Consider the following 11,734-nt stretch of genomic DNA (forward strand, 5'->3'; position numbering starts at 1 on the left):
TCTGTCCCTATCCTGAGCAAAATCTATCCAATCTTTTCCATCCCTACAGATTTCCTTTAGGTCCATCTCAACATTAGGCCCTCCATCTTCGTCTTGGTTTTCCTACTGGTCTCTTACCATCAGGTTTCCCAACAAGAATCCTGTAAACTCTTCTTTCCTCCCCCATTCGTGCTACATGGCCTGCCCACCTAAGTCTTCTTGATTTAATATAGGACAAGGGATGTTCAAAGGTAGCTAAATCAGATATGTTAGAAAAGTATTCATCTGAAAAACCGCTAGATTTAAAGACAAATGAATTGATATCAGTGTTCGGAAAGTAACTTCTTTAAATTGATTGATTGATTTGGTTTATTTTACCTCGATTATCTGCCAGTTTTCACTAATCGATAAATGAGGATGAGTTGTAATGTGATGAAATTCACGAAGGCACACTCACAAAGAACACCCATGTTCAGACTGAGATTTGAACTCGGGTCCCCTGTCGTCGTAGAATTTCAGTCAGAGTAATATGTGTTAATTATTGCAAGAGCTTTGATATGACACGATGACGTCAAATTGAAGCACTGTTTCTTTGAGGGGACAACATTATTATGAGAGAAATGCTCCTCGCTTGCCCCACATCTGGAAAACAATTCCTTGCTCGTCCTTTCCTGGAAGAAATCCTGTGGACGTCCATGTTTGTGGACCCACTGCAGTAATTTAATATATCTCTTTATGCATGACAGCCACAAGTACCCAGTAACCTTTGTTCAAATTAGAAGAGTATCACCCCTTGTACCGTACAGTACTTGGACTTGGTGCCTTTGTATGTAAGACGTGCTTAGTCGAAAGATCACTCGTTAAACGCAGCTAATGATTCACCTTCATATCGTGTTTTATCAACGCTGGTTTTGCTACATTGTACAATGACTCTGTAACAGAGATCACAGGTGCAACCACGATTTTTTGTCTGGGGCGAAGCAAGTACCCAAGTACCAGGATGATAAACGTGCCAACAATAATATTGGCATTTTTATCCTGGTATTTTTTCCAACACGTTCAATTTCACATTAGTTAATAATGAAAAACAAGCACACAAACTGTATTTTTGAAAGACAAAATTGACGAAATATAATTCTTTTTTTACATATGACATGTGCATAGGCGTAGTTTTGCCCGTCAGCTTGGGAAAGGGGGGGGGGTAGCTAGGGCTAACTTCATTTATTATTTTAGCCACTACAAATGAGGATGGGTACCTGGGGGAAACCCTGGGGGGGTAAAGGCGGTCAGGGGCGTGATGCTGATCACATCACCCCCACTCACGACCGGATCAAGAAAGTGTGGGGCGTTACCCCCACACCCCCTATACGCCTTCATGGCGTGGTGCTAAGCACAGGGGAACACTTTACCTTTACCTTTTTTTTAGCCACTACAACAAAACATCACGGTCATACTCCTTGAGAGAGACATCATCTTATCCAAAATTAATTGAATTGTTAAAAGGAATAAATATGCTATTATAGATGGTTGCAAATATATTAAAGAACACAGTTCTTCTTTAGAATAAAGAAGGTACGTATAAAATTAATATGTGATAATATTAATGGCTAATCCTGTGTTCATGGTACTGAGCAAATTATGTATAATGCTGCAAGGCATTTAAAAGCGCAATCTACATAGGTAATTGAATAGTAAAAATTTAAATTTCCTTAATTTCTATACAACGAAACTTCGTGTTTTCCTAATTTTACTACAACTGAGAACCACTTGCGACTAGATTCGTGAAGAAAACTTTAAGATGAACTTAGGAGAGAGGGGATGACTTAGTTGGTTTGCTATCTTAATAATCTTATAAATGTTTACAAAGAGCTCCGCAGAATACTATTTAGTAGGCTGCAATTACGTAGTTTCCATTCATTTAAACCTCACATGAAGATCTTCTATTTTACCAATATACTATGCATGCTTATAATTGGACGTTAATTGCTTAATTAAGGCCGCCCACAGGAATTTTCTCAGGGGGGTGCAGTACTTAAAGTGAAGGAAAGGTGGGTGATGCTTTCCCCCAGTCAAGAGAATTCTCATATAGCATCCTCCCCACTAGGATAATTTGCATAGGCACTTAATCTGCTGTCTTTCACGGCACTCCTCGTCCATGTTTTCACGCTGCAGTTTCAAAATTTGAGTTGTATAAAGTCTTTCCAGATATCTTCACCCCCTCTGTGGGCGCCCTTGTACTTAATATCTAATCGAACAGAAACCAATGCCATTCTAAGTTTCGTTGATTCAGAATATAGTCCAGTACCACCTATTGGCAAATCAGAAACCAAATAAGAATAAACAGCAACGCATAAGTTTTGTTATTTAATGAGCAGCGGGTTCGATACCCGGTGGAGGCACATAGTGGTTCGGAATCCACTTTAAACTGTAGGTCCAGTCCCGATTAGCCTTTCTGTTCATAAAGTGGACTTAAAACACCAAATCAAATATTTTACATTTTTCGTTCATGTATTTTGGGCAAATAAATAACATTATAAAGTAAAAATAATATTGGCATAATTCGTAAATGTGCTTGATTTTCATGTCACTAAATACGCTAGACAGAAATATATATAATCACATAAAATTCGAGCGCTATTAATGATAATACCTAGTTCCCCATGAGTGCAGATGGAGTCTATCGCGTTTACACAGTTAACACAGATTCATATTTTCTTTGTATTTGTTTTAGTATCAGCTACAAATGGGTTTATATAAAATCCCTATGAGTTGAAAAATTCTTGAAGGCTGATTTTAAGCACGATGACGAATGTAACAGTCCCTTCATTAAGATACAGCCTTGACAAATTTCTGTCGGCAAGAAAATGAATGTGAAGTGCGGTAAAATGTGAATAGCGTGTGCGTGTCGGACGTAGGGAAGTCGTATAAAAAGGAATTTCTGATAGCATTAAATATTTATAAAAATACATTGTAATGTTTATGTGAAGTTTGATTCAAGGATATGGAAGACTCTTCATTAACACAAAATGAATGAACATAGTAACAAAATTGAATTGTTTAATTATTTAAGTGGGGTCCCGGGTTCGATACTCGGTGGAGGCACATAGTGGTTCGGATCCCACTTTAAACTGTAGGTCCAGTCCCGATTAGCCTTACTGTGCATAAAGTGGACTTAAAACACCAAATCAATCAATCAATCAATTTAATTATTTAAGAATAATGTAAAGTTCCAATCTTGGTACTTGGGACTTTCATCAGCTTGAAAATGCTTCATTCTTTTTTATCAGAATAGTTTAATAACGGCGATAACTTTGGTGCAAGCGATAACTTCCAAAATTTCGGCGTTGACCCAGCGTCGTAAGTACAATTGGGGAGCTACATGACAAGGAAGAAGTATAGACTCCGATCGATAAAGCCAGACAACAGTAGCGATGGGACTGGATGCGCTGACCACGCGTCACTCAATGAAACAGCCGCTCGTCAAGCACTGGCCCCTAGAGGCTATTGCGCCGTCGACAACATCCTTCTACGATAAATTTCTAAGTGAAAATATTAAAGGGGCAAGTGTCCCCATGTCCCCCCGTGTGCACCTCATCATAGGCATCTCATATAAAAAGAAGAAGAAAAAGGATATGTGACAGCACACGAGTTTTTTTCAATCTCTACAAACACGGTGAGATTGTGCTTGCTACTACTAATGCTTGTGGTGGGAAAGTTCCAATAAAGAGTAATAATTTTACAAAAAATTGAAGACGTGGCTAAAATTGTGCATTAAGTACCAGACGACTGCAAAGAGTTGTATGACATCATTTTATCATGGCCAACACCTATACAGTCTGCATATGAAGAACATTCCGAAAGTGACTAGCTGTGTTGTACAGAAAATACTGTTCATGTTGCAGGTTCACCCGTATTTGAAGAAAACGTTGTGTTACTTAAAATTTATTATCGATACTTGTTAACGTAAACATTTTATTTGGTCAGAACACTTTATTGCATTCATACTAATGTTATATCAACTAATAACTGGGCTGTAATATTTGAAAACTGCATTTATTGCTTGCTCGTTCAAGTGAGAACCGAAAGAAAAAGATTTCAGGATGTTTTTGTAACTGTGTTTATTTACGTATGAACAATTTACAAAAAAGTATTGCTTTAGAATTATTTTCCGAGTTTTATCTTATAATTTCACAATAGAGAGATAGAAAGTTTTTAATTAAGGTTGTTGGGTTCAGCTGATAAAAGTGAATCCGTCATCACTATTTTCCGCGTATTATTGTTAGAATTGGTACGCATGAATTTTCGTAAGAACTATCAACGCAAAACTGTATAATCACTAATCCTCACATTTACCTAAGTTGTGCCGGAAAACAAGTATTTTGCTTATTTAATTTGTATTTGGTGAATCTTTCGAAGGGGTTCGGACCCCCGTGGACCTCCTACGTCCTTCGTCCGGACGGATTTTCATTTCAGAGTAAAAATGTTCTGGTTTCACAGGTCCGTAGTAAAAATTTCAAAGCATAGCCCAGGATTTTCGAAAGGGGGTGGTTACTAATATATTTTTTTTAGTAGTCAGCCCACGTTTTACCAACTTTTCATGCCTTTGGCGTTTTTTTAAGATTACTGGGTCAAGGGGGAGTATGACCCCACCCACCCCTTCTTGGGCACGCCACTGGCATAGTTTGGTTGATTAATGGGTTTAAGTTATTTTACGTCATTTTTTCTGCCACTTTTGGCTAATCGCGACAAGTATACTAATGCTTATGCTTATGTATAGCTAGGCATAGTAAGTCACAATATGCTCACTAGACATCACGCTCGTTCAAGTTCAAAGAGAATCAAATTTGATGACAAAGTACTGTGTTTTGCCATCTGAAGCGAATTGTCAAAAGTGTGAAACCAATGATTAATTCTGTTCTCGGCTAGCACACAAAAAATCGGTTCGGTATTTAAGTACAGGTAACAATGATATTAATCATCCTGAGTTGTTGAAACTTTTCCAGTTTTGTTCTACTCTTCTGCGCAAAATGGCAAAGTTGAGAGGGTACTTTCTTTAATGCAGACTGGTTCAAAGAACGAAATAGGTTGACTCCAGATTCGGTTAACAACATTTCTATTCTTCAGCTTCAGCACAATTTTAGACATGTCTTGCGAACTGATATATTCGTATGTCAAAGGAATGCCAAAGCTGTTAAATAAACTAAACGCGCAGCCATGAAAATAGTCAGCTGGGCAGAATTGCGCTGGTGCCACATATGGGAAAAGGAAAGCGAGAGCAGGGCAAAAGTCACTGGTTCCCACCTCCCACGCACTGTGTGGAAACTTCAACCGGGCTGCGTTGCCTAGTTCGAGCGTCAGACCGACCTCTCTCCGGGGCACTTTTGTGTCACCCCTGACTTTTCGAGCAAATACTGTCAGTTTGTATCACATGGATTACAAAGACCAACTCTACAACGAGATCTCCCATTCTCTCAAACCTCCGAACACACGGAGTTGTGCTCCGATGTGGCAACAGCGCGAACTTCTGCCACCCGCCTAATTTCATGGTTGGAGATAAATTGAGCGATTGTGCACTGTCTTAAATTGGGTCTTACGATCTTTTGTGAGAAGTTTTATTAAACTGTCGGAAGATACTGCAAAGATAATCTGTTTGAAGGTTGAAATACGTGTTATTATTTCATTTAAGGTTTTGTTGAAAATTTCAAAAGTCCTCTTTTACACTTTACAAAACCCTGATAAAAATGACGTATACACTGCGACTAACAGCTGCCTGTATAATTTCAACAGAATTGTCACGGTTGCGGAATGTTTTTATCGTGTAAACCTTCACACTGACCTTCGAAAAGTAATAAACTGAACAGCTTTAGATTCTGAAGTCTACGTCTTGCATTAATTCTAATCACCTCACGCTGACGTCACGACACGTCACAAACAGTGGTAGAGCATCGTGAATGTAAAACACACAAAGGACGTCACAAGCCTCCGTGGCGCAATCGGCTAGCGCGTTCGGCTGTTAACCGAAAGGTTGGTGGTTCGAGCCCACCCGGGGGCGTAGATTTTGTAACTATTGCAACAGAATAATTCAAATTGGGTGAAGAATTAAATAACAATTATTTCCTTCAAATTTTATATCGAAATATATTTCTTTCCCTCATAGTGATTTCGTCATGTTAGGTTTCAGGTACGAGTCACATCCTGAACATGTTAGTGTCCCTTCAGCAATTTTATTTAATTACCATTCATCCTCATCTTTCGATTATCGAAAAGCGAAGAAATTTAACGTAAAATATTTATTTATTATTTATATGCTTTATTTTACTTCGCTGCTTTTGTGCCACTTTTGGCTAATTTGCGAAAATAGGGATGAGTGATGATATGATAAAATTGATGAATGGACACTCACAAACATCCATGCCCAGGTCAGGATTCGAACCTGGGACCACTCAACGTAAAATAGAACTGATGTATTAAAAGAGTCACTTACAGTCAAAGGGTCACGAATTTTTCACACTGGGAGTATGTTCTTTGTAGTATATTTGTGTGGTCTGAAGCTGCACTTCGTTCAAGCTACTGTAAAAACTTGTATCAGTGATATTTTTTGTTGTTCATACAAATGTAATAGTAATATTTACATATTTTGATATGGGAAATTTTTTTAATGTATTCTTCAGTTGAGTTTCGTAAACTTTTCGGTTCAACGTAAGGTTATATTGTTGTTCGTGTTGGTTTGTTTTTCACTTCAAGTGTGCATTCTGTTCCAATCAGAAAGCAACAGACTGACAATGTTGGACTCTATAGTATGCTTGCCAACATTCCGACTTAAACATCTGTCTAGACACAACATTAGCGCCTTCTGCGTCTATCAAATTCTTGCATTCAATACTTGTTATTACTCAGAATGTATTACTCAAGATAAGATCGATATTATATATAATACGCAGTGTAGAGTTTTATATTACGTTATGTATGCAATTCTGAAACTTTGAAGCAGAGCTGAAATTATAACTGGAGCTCCTACTGAAATGCCGTATCCTCATTTGCTTTCCAACGGTGGTTAACTCACTCTGTCAACTACGCGTAGATCGCCTCCTGTATAGTGGGATACAGGCTCGTACACAGCGGAGGGGCCATGGGTAGGCCATGCCCCCCCCTTTCGGGCGATGAAATTTTTAAATGTGGGCCTATAAAAGCTACAAAAATAACATCGACTATTTTTCAAACTTGTAAAAATTTCAATTTCGTACTTACATAAATAAATGTGTTTGTTGTGTGGAGAGGCAGCTCCAGAAGTCTGCAGTCTCCAATATTGGATAGTTTTAGTCTTAAGACCACTTTTGCTCCTGCACTATGGCCTAATGCTAAGTCTTGTCCACCCAGACCCGGTGGAGCTAAGCGGGGGGGGCTAAAGATTTCGGAGTCAAATTCTAGGGGGCTAACTTATATCAGCTAAAAGGTACTTACGTAAAACTTTCCTACGGTATATTTTTACCCGTGAGATATTTTACAGTTAGATACAAATATAAATCACTGCATTTTATTCCATCACACACAAAAGTACTTTTAGGCACGGATCTTTCATGTCAAGTAAAATGCAATAATTCTATTGTTGTTTCTTCCAAAGCCATTTTTGAGTGGAATAATGTCACACACTTACTAATTACTATTCATATAAACAGTACAAAATACGTCATAAAAGCTACGTATAAACGTATATAAACATAATACTATTTCTATGTAAAGAGTTTGAGTTTGAGTTTGACCAACTGCCAGGAAACGCCGCAGCTGCTAATTGGCGCCACTGTCGGCCAGTCTTGGCAACTGCAATCGACTCGTGTGCATCCGTCCCAACGTAACGGATCGTGGTGGATTCTTAATTTTGAGCCTGCGATTACTAAAATCTACAAATCCAAGCAGCACATTGTATGGAAATAACTAGTTTGTAAGCTAAATTATTTTTGGACTCAAAATGAAGAATCCTTCTGTCCAATAATAATTTTGTACTTCACGCTTCACACAGAATTCCTCACTTCCATCTTACATGTCCCTGAAAGAAATAGGTTATTTCACCTACAATAGATGGAGACACAATCATAAATTTAAATTTAGATTTTAAATTTTTTAACAGTTACACATACATGAGGAAAGACAAAAGTACAAACTTTAAAAAGAAGGAAGTATACACAGTAAATAAAACAAAATTAAACATATTTATCAAATGTTTGTGGAACAATCTGTTAGAAAATCTAAATTCTCATAAGTAAATATTACGTTTCAGTACTGAAATAAATGTCTTAATAAATATTTATGTTAGCTTTAGATGATTGCATGTATCTTTGGTTATTATACCTTATAATAATAATTTAACATAAATTAGGAAGCAAACATATAGATACAATAAGTTATCTTTGCTCTTTCTGAACACTCCTGCTGTTAGCTTTAAATGAAGTGGAACTGAACAGATTCTATAATGATATTTTTCAAATTCCTCAAAATACCACTTTGAGGAAGCTTTCAGATGAAGTAATTATAACGCTAACCAAAACAAAATCTTATCAATAAAATTTTTTATCCCACAAATACTAAAAACAATACGTGTAGATTCGTTTTTCGCATTTTTACATCACTCTATTTGAGGAAATCAATATTACTAGGTCACATAACAACTATTATCAACAATTAAGCTTAATACCCATCTACTTGCCATGTATTCCTCTTGCCACTTAGATTTGAAATTTTAGAAATTGTGATTGTAGTTGCATAGTTACAGTCTTCGTTTTCAACAATACCTAATTGTTGTAGAATTATACTTCAAAAGCATATGCATTCTTTGAACTCATCTTTGAAATTATTCCATTGTTGCAAAATTATTATCAAACTTATTTTGTTTTGAAAATTAGACAATAGCAGGGCAGTAGTATGTATATACAGACATGGACGTCCGCAGGATTTTTTCCAGGGAGGGGCAAGGAAAGTATTTTTTCCAGGGGGGGCAAACGAAGGCAAAATTTCCCCCAAAATAGTGTTGTTCCCCAAAAAACATTGCTTAAATTTGAATTTATGGTGTTCATGCAATAATTAACACATATTATTGTGGATAAAATGAAATTATATGTGTGAAATACATATTTTTTGGTTGACTTTCATTTTCCAGGGCGGGCCACGGCCCCCCTTGCCCCCCTTCCGGACGCCCATGTATACAGAGTGTCCCAAAATATTGTTTACACTCTTTGAACGTATATAACAGAGAAACTATTAAAGTTAACATGACTGGACTTTTTGTATTTGAAGCTGCAATGTCTACGTTGAGTGTGTGTGAGCGCGTGTAGGCATTCTGTGGATTTTAGTTCAGTTACAGTACAGTACAGTATTGGCGTTAGCCAATAGTGTACACAGAATGGCAGAGGTGAGCAATTTTTCTTTGGACAACGTAAGTGTCGAATATACACCCAGATCTCTCGATTTAACACCATTAGATTTGTACATCTGGGGAACTGTGAAGAACGACGTGTACGCCACAGAGCCACGGACACTGGATGACATGTGCCATTCGAGTGAGGTTACCTGTGCTTCTCTTCTCGTGAAAACCACATCTGCTGTTTGTCGATCTATCCATCTGTCTACAGCGTTGCAGACGATGTAATTCTGCCAATGATCAGGAATGTGGCATCAAAAAAGCTCATACTTGCTGTTATTAGTGTTCTTGACGTTCAAAGAGTGTAAACACTATTTTGGGACACTCTGTATTATATATATCTCAAATTTGAAATATGTAAGGCAGTGGCGGCGATTGTGTCCTAAGAACGGGTGGCACAATAAGCGAAGTAAAATAAAGCAAATCAATCGATCAACCATTCTAAGCTCCAATAACAATAACATCTTTCTGGCTCGACAATCACGCTCCAAATGAATGCAGCAATGTTATAAATTTAGAAGCCTAGCTTCCTTGTTCTTACGCAATTACACGAAAATTATTTCACCTGAGCATCCAGAGAAGACATATAGTTGGAAGCAGAATTGACAAATAGATATAGCTATTTCCCTACGTTACAAATGTTCAAGTTAACAATTTAATGTTGTAAAATAACTTTTACTATTGTTGCAAAAGTAACTCCATTACAGATACAACTACTTACTTTTAAAAGTAGCTAGTTACAGTCAGAATTTCTAAAAAGTAACTACATAACAAACAAGTAACTAGTTACTCCAAAACAATGAAATTCAGTAGGTACCGAATGCATTGGTGTGCTTTCTTTCTCAAAGACATTTATTTGTTTAGTTTAATAGATATTCTCAGTGGTGTTTAAAGTACAATAGGTTAGCTAGAATAGAATAGCGTATAAAGTAGGCGATAACAACTAAAGAAATCAGTAAACGACACGAGATTTTATTGAGAAAACATATTTCTTAAAGCAGTTTTTATGGTCTAATGTCGCACTGTTATTGTAGAATATGTGAATGCTTTCTAATGCACAGTAACACCTTTTTTTAGATTTAGCCCCAAAAGTCATGTGAAGGCGACGCCGAAAAGACGGTTTTCAAAACTATTTTGAATTATTCTTCCTTGAACTTCTAAATCTTTGATTTGAACCTGAAACCTCCTCACTTAGAACACCGGCACCGTTATTTAAAAACAATTGTTACTCTTGCCCAGAAGAAACGCAAGTAAAAAATAATTATTGTTTCACTTTCACATTTGTGTTCGCTTAGTCATCACAATTAAATATCCAAAGCCCTAACATCATTTCTTTATTATCGCTGTTGAACCTTTATGTGCGTTGCCAAACACGAAGCAATATCGAACGGGAAAATCCGTTTTCTCAACAACTTTGCATACACAAAGCAGTGGAACGTGCTTTCTACTTCGCTAAAGCATGACGGAGGAAAGTGATTTCATTTTATGCCGTTTGAAGTCAACGGCCATTAACTTATTCACGCACGCAAACGCACGCAGAGATGAAAAGTATATCATATAACCTAAAAGAAATATGATTTTCTTCTTGGTTACTGTAGAGATACTTTTAGAGGATGGACTCCATTACTTTTTAGGTTGTTTCTTTTGATTGATTGATTGATTCAAAATTTTCGGATGCTTCGGCACATGTTGCACCCATCTAAGCATTTGGGGGAAAATCTAAAATCCTTATCGCGAAATTTAAAAAAAGAGGTGTAAAGAATTTTTTGGGGGTTGGTGTTTTAAGTCCACTTTATGCACAGTAAGGCTAATCGGGACTGGACCTACAGTTTAAAGTGGGATCCGAACCACTTGTGCCTCCACCGGGTATCGAACCCGGGACCCCTTGATTACAAGGCGGCGACGCTACCACTGCGCCATCGGGGAGGCCCCAAGAGGTGTAAAGAGACCCTTAAAAAGTTAAAAATGCATGTTGTAAAGGGACCTACATGGACAAACACTACACGTTAAAGAAATGTAGGGATAGTATAAAAATTACCTCTTCTCAAAAAACTAAAAACATTTTTTAAAACACTGTCGTCATCCCCCAACATAGATGACTAATCGTTTGAAGGTTGAAACTGTGTCTGAGGACATTAAAGTCACCAAACTCGAGAAGGATGTGTCGAACACATATAATAACGTTACAGGTACGGCACAGCGGAGAGTCCATTCCCTGCCGCAAATGACGATACGTGAGGCGGCTGTGTCCGATTCGAAGCCGAGTTAAGATTACTTCTTCTTGTCTCGGCTTCAGGGCTGTAGTCCAGGCTATACGCTGTAATCCGTGTAAGGGGTGTGTCC

The 11,734-nt window shown here is 37.6% G+C and overlaps 1 non-coding gene across 1 annotated transcript; it reads left to right on the top strand.

Annotated features, from left to right (window-relative positions):
* Nucleotides 1-5,957: 5,957 nt before the first annotated feature.
* Nucleotides 5,958-6,031, top strand: TRNAN-GUU (transfer RNA asparagine (anticodon GUU)). The gene has a single exon. It is a non-coding gene; the product is annotated as a tRNA-Asn (tRNA).
* Nucleotides 6,032-11,734: the final 5,703 nt, after the last annotated feature.

The sequence above is a fragment of the Lepisma saccharinum genome, chromosome 23 (assembly GCF_977018435.1).
Source record: "Lepisma saccharinum chromosome 23, izLepSacc3.1, whole genome shotgun sequence".
NCBI lineage: Eukaryota > Metazoa > Arthropoda > Insecta > Zygentoma > Lepismatidae > Lepisma > Lepisma saccharinum.